This window comes from Vipera berus (assembly GCF_964194415.1).
Source record: "Vipera berus genome assembly, chromosome: 3".
In the NCBI taxonomy this organism is placed as follows: domain Eukaryota; kingdom Metazoa; phylum Chordata; class Lepidosauria; order Squamata; family Viperidae; genus Vipera; species Vipera berus.
In genome coordinates this window covers 3,653,772-3,666,001 of record NC_138204.1, presented here as the reverse complement: position 1 = coordinate 3,666,001, position 12,230 = coordinate 3,653,772, and the positions used below count along the sequence as shown (strand labels likewise).

The 12,230-nt window shown below is 43.8% G+C and overlaps 1 protein-coding gene across 1 annotated transcript in view; it reads left to right on the top strand.

Moving 5' to 3' along the window:
* Positions 1-1,672: 1,672 nt before the first annotated feature.
* FAM110A (family with sequence similarity 110 member A) overlaps positions 1,673-12,230 on the top strand; it is a 36,672-nt gene continuing 26,114 nt past the window's right edge. The window contains exon 1 of the mRNA XM_081323812.1: positions 1,673-1,754. The gene's annotated coding sequence lies outside the window, so the exon portion shown is untranslated. The remainder of the gene's footprint in view (positions 1,755-12,230) is intronic.

Sequence of the window (12,230 nt, the reverse complement as noted above, 5' to 3'; positions counted from 1 at the left end):
ATCGCCTGCCTATTTTTACGAAGGGGGTTCTAGCTGCCTTGCCCTCATTGGGTGGGTTTGCACCAGACCCAGGTGGTCCTCGACTTAAGTCCACAACTGAATCAGAATGTCTGTTGTTAAGCAAGACAGTTGGTAAACGAGTCACACCCAATTTCGCAACCTTTTTGCCACAGCCGTTCAGCAAATCACTGCCGTTGTTAAACGGATCGTACAATCATTGATCTCATTGACTTTGCTTGTTGGAAGCTGGCTAGCTGCCAGACGGATCCCAAACGGTGACCACATGATCCCAGGAGGCTGAGACTGTTATAATTGCCAAGCACCCAAATTTTGATCAAATTGAACGCGGGGATCCTGCATCCCCATTGTAGGACCTGTCGGTTGCAAGTCACCTTTTTATAGTGCCGTTGCAACTTTGAGCTAAACAAATGCTTGTAAGTCAAGGGACCGCCCTGATACATTCTCTCAATAAATCATAAATAAATAAAAAGCAATATTTTTTCGCTTTTCTTTTTTTTTTTAAAAAAAAAGCCGTTTTCCCCCCCTTTGACGATGTATTTTTATCATCATTATCTTCCTGCTTCCGTTTTGTTTACTCTCCTTTGACAAGCAATGAAAAATCGTTTTGTTTTGTTTTTAAAAAAAAACATCCCTGGCCTACCGGCAATGTTTAAAGCAATAAATAACCGAATACCTAATTTTATTTGCTCTTTGACTCCCAGCAACCACAACACTTTTCTTAAAACACACACACACACACACACACACACACACACACACACACACAGGGTGCCAGCTGGCCAGTAGGAATGTCATCACCAAGAACCTGGTCCAACCACAAATCTCTTCGCTGTGACTTGCCTGACCCAAGTGGATTTGCGGTAGTTTCAGGTGAGTGTGATCACAGACGTTTTGTCTATGCGTGTGTGTGTGTGTGTGTGTGTGTGTGTGTGTGTGTTTGCACCAAGGCTGAATCCAAGCCAAGCAACCTCTCTGCCAGGCAGAGCTGGGGTGCAGGCAACTCAGAGACCCAACTTTGCACCCAACAGTCTGTCTGGTGTGCAAAAAAAAAAAGAGAGAGAGAGAGAGAGAGAGAGAGAGAGAGAGAGAGAGAGAGAGAGGGAGGGGGAGAGAGAGAGAGAGAGGGAGGGAGGGAGAGAGAGAGAGAGAGAAAGAGAGGGAGGGGGAGAGAGAGAGAGAGAGAGAGAGACAGAGAGAGAGAGAGGGAGGGAGAGAGAGAGAGAGAGAGAGAGAGAAAGAGAGGGAGGGGGAGAGAGAGAGAGAGAGAGAGGGAGGGAGGGAGAGAGAGAGAGAGAGAGAGAGAAAGAGAGGGAGGGGGAGAGAGAGAGAGAGACAGAGAGAGAGAGAGAGAGAGAGGGAGGGAGGGGGAGAGAGAGAGACAGAGAGAGAGAGAGAGAGAGAGAGAGAGAGAAAGAGAGGGAGGGGGAGAGAGAGAGAGAGAGAGAGAGGGAGGGAGAGAGAGAGAGAGAGAGAGAGAGAGAGAGAAAGAGAGGGAGGGAGAGAGAGAGAGAGAGAGAGAGAGAGAGAGAGAGAGAGAGAGAGAGAGAGAGAAATGCACAGGAAAGAGAATTGCCCAGGTAAACAGGAAGTTGTGCAACAGGGTTACCTGAGCCTCAGGTCAGCTGGTAAGTTTAATACCCGCCTGCACAGGAGCAAAACGGCTATTGCGGGGAAAGAAGGAAGCCGCAATTGGCTGGTTCCTCCTCCGTGATCTCGGCTTCTTTGCAAAGCAGGTAAGAAGCCCCTCTGATTTGGGGGTCCAGCCCCATTTTCTGGCATCAGCCTTCCCCCCCCTCCAAAGCTATTTCTGCTGGACCTCGGACTTCTAAAGAGGGGCAACCCCTAAAGAGCAGGCAACTTTCCCGCGGAATGACTCTCTACTGGAAAGTTTGACTTGAGTTTAAAAAACTTGTTCGGGACTTTTGACAGCCAGCTGGCAAAGCAAAGCAAGGCAGGCAGGCAGGCAGGCAGAAATTCAACCGGTAGGGAAGAGGCCAGCTTCGTTTGTTTTTGCAGGGGAGGGTTTTTGCTGGAGCCTGGAATGGGGAAGGTCGGGATGGGGGTTGGGGTGAGAGCTGGGTGGGGGGGGGGAATTCCCCAAGGATGATCTTTGGCAATCCTGTTGGGAATGGGGTGGGGGGGAAATGGGGTGGGGGGGAAGGAGGGAGGGAGGGAGGGAGGAGGACCTTGGAGAATATTTGCAAAGCTGAAAGGTTTGATGGGGGGGGGGTCCCTCGGGAGAGGCTGTCACTCATTTCGGAAGCAACCCCCCCCTTTGCAGATTGTTTTGAGTCCTGGGATGGCTGAAGAAGAAAAAAAAAGGGGGGGATTTTACTGGATTTTCCGTGCGACCTTTTCTATTTCCTTTCTTTTTTCTTTTTCTCTTCGCTCTCCTCTTCTTCTCTCTCTTCTTCTCTCTTTTCTTTCCTTCGCTCTTTCGTTCCTCCTCTTTTTATTTTTGTCTTTTGGGTCTTCCCTTTTTTTTCTTTTCTCTCTTCTTTTTTTCTCTCTTCTTTCCTTCTTTTCTTTTCTTCTCCTCTCCTGTCCATTCCGTCTCCTCGCCTCTCCTTCCTTCTTATTTTTTCTCTTCTCTTCTCTTCTCTTCTTCCATTTTTTCCTCCTCCTCCTCCTCTCCTCTCTTCTTTCCTTATTTTCTTTCTTCTTCCATTTTTTCCTCCTTTCCTCTGCTCTCCTCTGCTCTCCTTTCCTTATTTTTTCTCTTCTCTTCTCTTCTCTTCTCTTCTCTTCTCTTCTCTTCTCTTCTCTTCTCCTCTTCCATTTTTTCCTCCTCTCCTCTCTCCTTTCCTTCTCTTTTCTTGTCTTCCATTTTGTCCTCCTCTCCTCTGCTCTCCTCTCCTTTCCTTATTTTATCTTTCTTCTCTTCCATTTTTTCCTCCTTTCCTCTGCTCTCCTCTGCTCTCCTTTCCTTATTTTTTCTCTTCTCTTCTCTTCTCTTCTCTTCTCTTCTCTTCTCTTCTCTTCTCTTCTCTTCTCTTCTCTTCTCTTCTCTTCTCTTCTCTTCTCTTCTCTTCTCCTCTTCCATTTTTTCCTCCTCTCCTCTCTCCTTTCCTTCTCTTTTCTTGTCTTCCATTTTGTCCTCCTCTCCTCTGCTCTCCTTTCCTTATTTTATCTTTCTTCTCTTCCATTTTTTCCTCCTTTCCTCTGCTCTCCTCTGCTCTCCTTTCCTTATTTTTCTCTTCTCTTCTCTTCTCTTCTCTTCTCTTCTCTTCTCTTCTCTTCTCTTCTCTTCTCTTCTCTTCTCTTCTCTTCTCTTCTCTCTTCTCTTCCATTTTTTCCTCCTCTCCTCTCTAATATTCATCCTTATGTAACTGATGACATGCCAAAATCTTCAATTCAGAGAAGGTTGGATGGGAAAACCAAACCATCTGCCAAATGACTTTGCCAAGAAACCAGCAAGTTGTGGTTTTGTGTGTGTGTGTGTGTGTTTTGAAACAGAAAGTTGAAGCACTTGAGCCAAGTCCTCCGAAGTGGGGGCGGGGGGCAGGGAGGGAGGGAGAAGGAACATGACTGGAGCAATGTTTAAAAGTTTGAAGAATTTTTTGGATTAGGTGTGCCTGCCGTTTGGAAAGGCTTGCTGGGAGAAATAGGAGGTGTGTGGTTGTTGGGTTGTGTTGTTTTTTTTGCCTCTCTCCCTCTCTTTTGCTTTTGTTATTTTTCGAATAAGCGAGTTGTCGGTTTTTTTTTAAAACTTTAGAAAAGCGGTGGGAAAGAATCGGAGAAGTGTGTGTGTGTGTGTGTGTGTGTGTTTCCTTTTTCTCTTTTTAATTTAATTTGGCTCCCTCCTCCTTCCTTGAGAAGCCAAACCGGGCTGGTTGTGTAGCGAAAGTGTTGCCTTGACGTAGTCACTTGGCTTGCAAGAGTGGCCTGTTTGTGCACCCTGTAATTAGGATTAGCCGAGAACCACCAGCGTGGGTGTGTGTATGTGTACAACACTGGAATTCTCACATCCTTGCGAGGCTCTGACGCTGCAGTCTTAAAAGTACAGGTCGTCCTCAACTTACAACCGTTTCTTTAGGGGCTGTTCGAAGCGACTTAGGGCGGTGTTTTTTCACACTTAACGTCCGCCGGACGTCACGTGATCGAAATGCAGACGCTGGGCAACGGGCTCGTATTTATGACGGTCGCAGTGTCCCAGGATCACGTGATCCCCTTTGGCCACCTTCGGACAGGCAAATGGGGGAATCCAGATTCACTTAACCACCTTGTTCCTCATTTAGCCGTGGCTCACTTAACAACGGCGGCTAGAACGGTCGTAGAACGGGGCAAAACTCGCTTAACCAAGGTCTCGCTTAACCACGGAAATTGTGGGCTCAGCTGTGGTCGTAAGTCAAGGATGTAAGTCAAGGACGGCCTGGACAAGGTCTTCTGGGCTTAATAGCCACGAGGACAAGATGGTCAAGGCTTAGAAGATTTTCAGAAGAGGCTCCTTGTCTTTGCAAGAAATATCAGGGCGAAGTTGGAGAAGAAGAAAAAAAAGGGGGAGGTCGGTGCGTTCTGGAAATTGCAGGTAGTCCTCAACTTACGACCAAAATTCAGCCTGTCATTTCCGTCGCTAAGCAAGACAGTTCTTAAGTCAGTTTTGCTCCACTTTTCTTGCCCCCGTTGTTAAGTGAGTCCCTGCAGCTGCTAAACTAGTCACACGGTCGTTAAGTGAATCTGGCTTTCCCCTTTGCTTGTTGGGAGGTCCCAAAAGGGGATCAGGTGACCCTGGGACGCTGCGACCATCATAAATGTCAGTTGCCAAGGGTCTGAATTTTGATCATGTGACCCGCAGGGATGCTGTGACGGTCGTAAGTGTGGAACACGGCCGTAAGTCGCTTTTTTTCAGTGCCGTCGTCACCAAACGGTCGCTAAATGAACAGCTGTAAGTCGAGGACTACCAGAATGGGAGTGGAATCATGCCAGATCCAAAAGGCATTAGTCGGGGAAGGTGGGCCTTGTAGTCCTCGACTTACAACAGCTCACTTAGCGATGGTTCAAAGTTACAAGAGGACCAAAACGAGTGACCTACAACCGGTGACCCCAGGGGACACCGCGATGGTCATAAGTGTGAGTCAGTTGTCAAACCTCCGAATGGAAACCACTGGACCCCAGGGGACGCTGCAGTATGCAAAATGGTCGTCAGTCCCGTTTTTCAGTACTGTTGTAACTTTGAATGGTCCCTAAATGAACTGTTGTAAGTCTACCACAGGAGTAGCTGCATTTACAACAGTTGTAGCATCCTGGGGGTCACGTGATCCCCATTTAACAACCTTCAGCCAGATCCGCTTAACGATTGCACGATTCACTTACTGACTGCAGTGATTCGCTTAACAGCTGTGAGACAAAGGCCGTAAGGGTGGGTGCAACTCACTTAACGCCTGCCTTGCTTAGCAGCGGTGACCCTAGTCCCAGTTGCGTCATATGTCGAGGACTCCCTTAGTCAAAACCACTCGGAGATGCTGTTTGGCTAGTGACACTGATTTATCAGAGAATAAAAATTAATAGACATTTCCCCACTCAGTCATCATAAAACATACAGGTGGCCCTCGACTTTCAATGGTTCATTTAGTGACCGGAGTTATGACCGTTTTTTACACTTACGACCATTGCAGCATCCCCTATGGTCTCACGATCAAAATTCAAATGCTTGGAAACTGACTCATATTGATGACGGTCGCTGTGTCTCCCAGGATCCTGTGATCCCCTTTTGTGGCCTTCCGACAAGCAAAGTCAATGGGGGAAGCCGGATTCACTTAGCAACCATGTCACTAACTTAAGAACTGCAGTGATTCACTTAACAACTGTGACAAGCAAGGTTGTAAAAATGGGGCCAAACTCACTGAACACAGGTTTCACTTAGCAACATAAATTTTGGGCCTAACTGTGATCGTAACTCAAGGATGCTAGATTTTTAAGAAGAGACTGGACACCCGCATGTCTGAGATGGTATAGGTTCTCCTGCTTGAGCAGGGGGCTGGACTAGAAGACCTCCAAGGTCCCTTCCAGCTTCTCTTCTCTTCTCTTCTCTTCTCTTCTCTTCTATTCTATTCTATTCTATTCTATTCTATTCTATTCTATTCTATTCTATTCTATTCTATTCTATTCTATTCTATTCTATTCTATTCTATTCTATTCTATTCTATTCTATTATTCTTTATTTCTTATTCTATTCTATTCTATTCTATTCTTTATTTCTTATTCTATTCTATTCTATTCTATTCTATTCTATTCTATTCTATTCTTTATTTCTTATTCTATTCTATTCTATTTTTTATTTCTTATTCTATTCTATTCTATTCTACAAATTGCTGTTTCTATTCTATTCTATTCTATTCTATTCTATTCTATTCTATTCTATTCTATTCTATTCTATTCTATTCTATTCTATTCTTCTATTGTTGGCATAGGCTCGCCTGCTCGAGCGGGGGGCTGGACTAGAAGATCTCCAAGGACCCTTCCAAATTCTCTTCTCTTCTCTTCTCTTCTCTTCTCTTCTCTTCTCTTCTTTATTTCTTATTCTATTCTATTCTCTTCTTTATTTCTTATTCTATTCTATTCTATTCTACAAATTGCTGTTTCTATTCTATTCTATTCTATTCTATTCTATTCTATTCTATTCTATTCTATTCTATTCTATTCTATTCTATTCTATTCTACAAATTGCTGTTTCTATTCTATTCTATTCTACAATCTGCTATTTCTATTCTATTCTATTCTATTCTATTCTATTCTATTCTATTCTATTCTATTCTATTCTATTCTATTCTATTCTATTCTATTCTATTCTATTCTATTCTATTCTATTCTATTCTATTCTATTCTATTCTATTCTTCTTATTTGTATTCTAATTCTATTCTGTTCTGTTCTGTTCTATTCTTCTCCTCGCATCAACAATTCAAGTATAGACTGCTTCTCCAAAATGAAGCTCCATCTTCCCATTATGCTGGATCTCCCAAAATGGGCTGAACCTCTTGGTAAACTAAGCTGCGTTTTTTTTTTCTTACTCCTGACTTCTACTGCCAAGGTTGCTCAGAGCTTGCTCAGCATGAGGTCCCACACCCTGGACGTAAAGCCAGAATAGCTTGGAGCAAACAGGCTTAATGAAGGTCGAAAGAAGCAGGATTTAAATCCGAGTCACTTATTAACCATGATGCTTTGAAAGTTTATGACTTCTCGCTCCGGAATTCAAATCTAGGTTTTTTTTAAAAAAAATTCTCTTCAGAGAAGCATCGAAGCAGCAGGGGAATTTCTGGAGATAGCTAGGTTAACAGATCAAAACTTATTTGCTTTGCTAGAGAAACGGGAGTCCTCGACTTACGGCCACAGATTGAGTCCAGAATTTAGGTCGCTAAGGGAGACGTTTGTTAAGTGAGTTTGGTCCCATTATACGACTTGGCTCGTCACATTTCTTAAGGGTATCCCCGTAGCCGTTAAATTAGTCACCCCGGTTGTTGTCGCAAAAGGGGGTCATGTTGAACCCAGGACACTTGACAGGTGGAAATTGGCTGAATAGCAAGGCTGGCGCGGGGGGGGGGGCAGGGGGGAATTCTGGGAGTTGAAATCCACCCATCTTAAAAATGGTCGAGGTAAAAAAAAAAAAAAAGCGCTGATCTAAAAAAAGACTCCAGATGCTTTGTGTTCAATTTATGGCTAATTTATACCGCCCGCTTATTTTAATAAGCCGTTTTGAATGATAAGAACAACAATAATAGTAACTTTTAATTGTCATTCTCGAGGGTATTACGAAAAAGGAATTCCAGCACATTTAAATGTATTGCTGCTGCCTTGGTATGAAGATTAAGCTGTTATGCTTTAATAAGCATATTCAAATGGACTTAAGTTTCCCTACCAACGCATTTAATAGTTCACAGAGTTTATTCAGGATTGGCAATTTCCAGCAATCTGTATTTAATGCATGTCATTCTATTCCCCGTCCCCCCACCCCCAGCTCTAACCTATACATCAGGGGTCTTCAAACCTGGCCCTTTTATGACTTGTGGACTTCAACTCCCAGAATTCCTCAGCCAGCATGCATAGCTGAGGAATTCTGGGAGTTGAAGTCCACAAGGAGGGGTCTTCAAACCTGGCCCTTTTATGACTTGTGGACTTCAACTCCCAGAATTCCTCAGCCAGCCATGCCTGGGTTATTGTTTTTTCCCCTCCTATTAAAGCGGAGAGATTGCAGAGGAAGGGATTACAAGAGAGCAAACTAATGCTTGCTGGAGAATTCTGGGAGTTGAAGTCCACAAGTCATAAAAGGGCCACGTTTGAAGACCCCCCTGCTATAAATTAACCCGAAGGGCCTCCATTCACACAAGAAGCCAGCTTCCCTCCTCTACAAACTAAGGAATCAAATCAGGGTCCAGTCTAACCAGGTTTAGCGGGCTGCTTGAATTTATTTCTCAGATTGAAACTTCCCTATGTGACCCTAAGAATTCAAAGGGTTTATTGGGGGATTCTGGGAGTTGAAGTCCAGCCTGAATTTCAATAATTAATCAGAAGAAGCAGAAGAACATCGGATTGGAATTGAAATGTTTACAGAACTGGAGAGAAAAACCCAAGAACTCTTTGGGAAAAGTCTAACCGAGTTGTAGAAGATTCCCAGGAAAGTTTGATAGCTGCAAAAATTGTAATATTGCTGGAAGACAATATTTGTAGCTCAAGGCTGATGATCTGTGGAGTCCTTGGTGCTGTCTGAGCTTGGTGGTTTTCTTGAAGACGTTTCATGACTAGGGGTGATGTGACAGCGGGGTTTTGATATTTGAGGGGCTGCCGTAAAAATTGAGGGGAGTCCTGAAGGCAGGAGAAGAAGCAACGGAGGGAAACTAATCAAGGAGAGAAGCAACCTGGAACTAAGGAGAAACTTCCTGACATTGAGAACAATTAATCAGTGGAACTACTTGCCTCCAGAAGTTGTGGGTGCTCCATCACTGGATGTTTTTAAGAAGAGACTGGACAACCACTTGTCTCAAATGGTATAAGAGCTTTGCTTTGAGCTGGGGGCTGGACTAGAAGACCTCCAAGATCCCGTCCAAGTCTGTTATTCTGTTCTGTTAGTTTAATGAAAAGAAGGACCAGGGGTGACATGATGGCAGTCTTCAAGTATTGGAGGGGGTCAAGCTATCCTCCAAAGCGCCCGAAGGGAGGACAAGAAGCAACAGATGGAAACCAATCAAGGAGAGAAGCAACCTGGAACTAAGGAGAAACTTCCTGACATTAAGAACAATTAATCAGTGGAACTACTTGCCTCCAGAAGTTGTGGGTGCTCCAACATTGGAGGTTTTTAAGAAGAGACTGGACAACCACTTGTCTGGAATGGTATAGGACACGGGTAGGCAACCTTGGCTCTTTTATGACCTGTGGACTTCAACTCCCAGAATTCCTGAGTCAGCATGGCTGGTTGAGGAATTCTGGGTATTGAAGTCCACAAGTCATAAAAGAGCCAAGGTTGCCTACCCCTGGTATAGGGCCTCCTGGCTGAGCAGGGGGTTGGACTAGAAGACCTCCAAGGTCCCTTCCAACTCTGTTATTCCGTTATTCTGTTCACAGTCTAGAAGGGAATTCCTTATACCAGTACACCATACAGCAGCCTAATCAAAAAACCCACAAAAATAAAACATTCCCGCCAACACTGATAGGGCAAGTGATATATATCACGGATGAGATTCGTCGAAACGTTGCTCTTATACCTCCAATTCTACGTGGGGAAAAACCCGAATGACCAAAGATCTACATACAAACACCCGCGAAAACCTCAGAAAACATATATATATATATATATATATATATATATATATATATATATATATATATATATATATATGTGTGTGTGTGTGTGTGTGTGTGTGTGTGTGTGTGTGTGTGTGCGAAAGAGAGAGAGAGAGAGAAATGTTTGTTAAGTATTTAGATTACCTTGCTAGGCCCCAAACATGGGACAAATCTTATTTCCTGTTTCAGCCTAACCCAAGGCCATCCACAGGCAGTGGTCACAGTAGTGACAGCTCATATTTGTGTAAATTATTATTTTTTTTGATTGCCCAGGGGTTAAAACAATTGCGTAATGTGCAATCAGCCCAGGTTCGAATCTCAGAAGGGTATGGCTGACTGATGAGAACAAATAAGTTTGAAATGCAGATCAGTCTCCCTTTAATTCTTTGTTAGCAATCTAAAAATTTACACACACACACACACATATATATACACATACATACATACATACATACACACACACACACACACACACACACACAGAGAGAGAGAGAGAGAGAGAGAGAGAGAGAGAGAGAGAGAGAGAGAGAGAGAGAGAGAGAGAAAGAGAGAGAGAAGATCCCGCTCTCTTCGAGCACTGATGAAGTTGCCTAGTTGGGTCAGGAAACATCTGCAAGAAAATCACGAAGCTCAGAAAGCACCAAGGACCCCACATTCCTCCTCCTCCTCCTCCTCCTCACCGCAAGCCCCACTCCTTTCTAGCACTGATGATGTTCCCTAGTTGGGTCATGAAACGTCTGCAAGAAAACCACCCAGTTCAGACCGCACGAAGGAGTCACAAACCATAATATTATCTGGAGCTTCCAAAGGGGGAATGGAGTGTACGGAGGAAGGGCTCAGCAGGTTAGAAATGGGCAATAATTACCGTCATCGTTTTGCAGCATCTCCTGCTTTCTTAATAGGAGGACTTGACCCGCCTTTGGGACAGGGTGGAAGATGAATTCAAAGGAACGAACTGGGATCCGTTGTTACTTTCAGGAATTTCCCCCCAGGACGTGGCCTAGAGGGGGTGAGAATTTTCTGATTTCCTTCCTTTCTCCCTCTCCCGTCTCCAAGGTGTGACCCTGGTGACAGGTTGGCAGAAGCCTAGCAAATGAGACAGGAACTGGCGTTTACAGATCTAAGATACCGAGCTGGCAAAAAAAAAAAAACTTCCTTCCCCCCCCTTTTTTGGGGGGGGTCTGTTGTGTATTCCTCCTTCACCTTGCTCCTTTTTTCTTGTTCCTTTTTTCTTGTCCCTTTTTTTTATTTTGCCAACTCGGTGCTTTCGGAAGGGTTGCGCCTGGGCGGCTAAATAAATCTTGAAATCCTAAGCTGATTTATAAAAAAAAAAATAAACAGCCAACCCTGCATTTATGCATTAGGCGTGAGCTTCCGAAAAGACACGGCGAGGCAGCAAAGATCAAACGAAAGATTAGGTTTCTAGCTCTCCTTGTCGTACGGGAAAAGGGGAGGCGACTTGACAAATATTTCGTCGCTAGATAGGCATCGACTTCCCGCTCCCAGGGTTTCCCAGCCACGTTTTCCCAGCCACGTCGTTAAGGGAACTGTCTGGTCGTTCAGCGAATCTAGGGTTTCCTTCATTGACTCGGCTTGTCGGAAGCCGGCAGGGAAGGTGCCAAATGGGGATCACAGGACCCGCCAGGATGCTGCAACAGTCATAAGTACATGCCAGTTGCCAAGCGTCCGAATTTCGATCACGTGACCTTGGGGCTGCTGCGACGGTCGTAAGCGTGAAAAATGGTCATAAGCAGTGGTGGGATTCAGCCGGTTTGCACCACTTTGGCAGAGCCGGTAGCTAATTTTTTGTTGCCCAGGCCCAGGACGAACTTCCAGAAGCAGCATCCCCACAGAGAACTGATTGTTCACCTATTTGAATCCCACCACTGATCATATCTATCTATCTATCTATCTATCTATCTATCTATCTATCTATCTATCTATCTATCTATCTATCTATCTATCATATCTATATATCTATATATATATTGTATCTATATCTATCTATCTATCATCTCTGTCTATCTATCTATCTATCATCTATCTACCATATCTATATATATATATATCTATTGTATCTATATCTATCTATCATCTCTCTGTCTATCTACAATCTATCTATATCTATTTATATCTTTCTATCGTATCTATATCTATCTGTCTATCTATCTATCTATCTATCTATCTATCTATCTATCTATCTATCTATCTATCTATCTATCCATCTATCTATCTACCATCTATCTATCATATCTATCTATCTCTATCTATATCTTTCTTTCGTATCTATCATATATCTCTATATCTATCTATTGTGTCTATCTATCATATATCTCTATATCTATCATCTATCTATCTATCTATCTATCTATCTATCTATCTATCTATCTATCTATCTATCTATCTATCTATCTATCTATCTATCTATCTATCTATC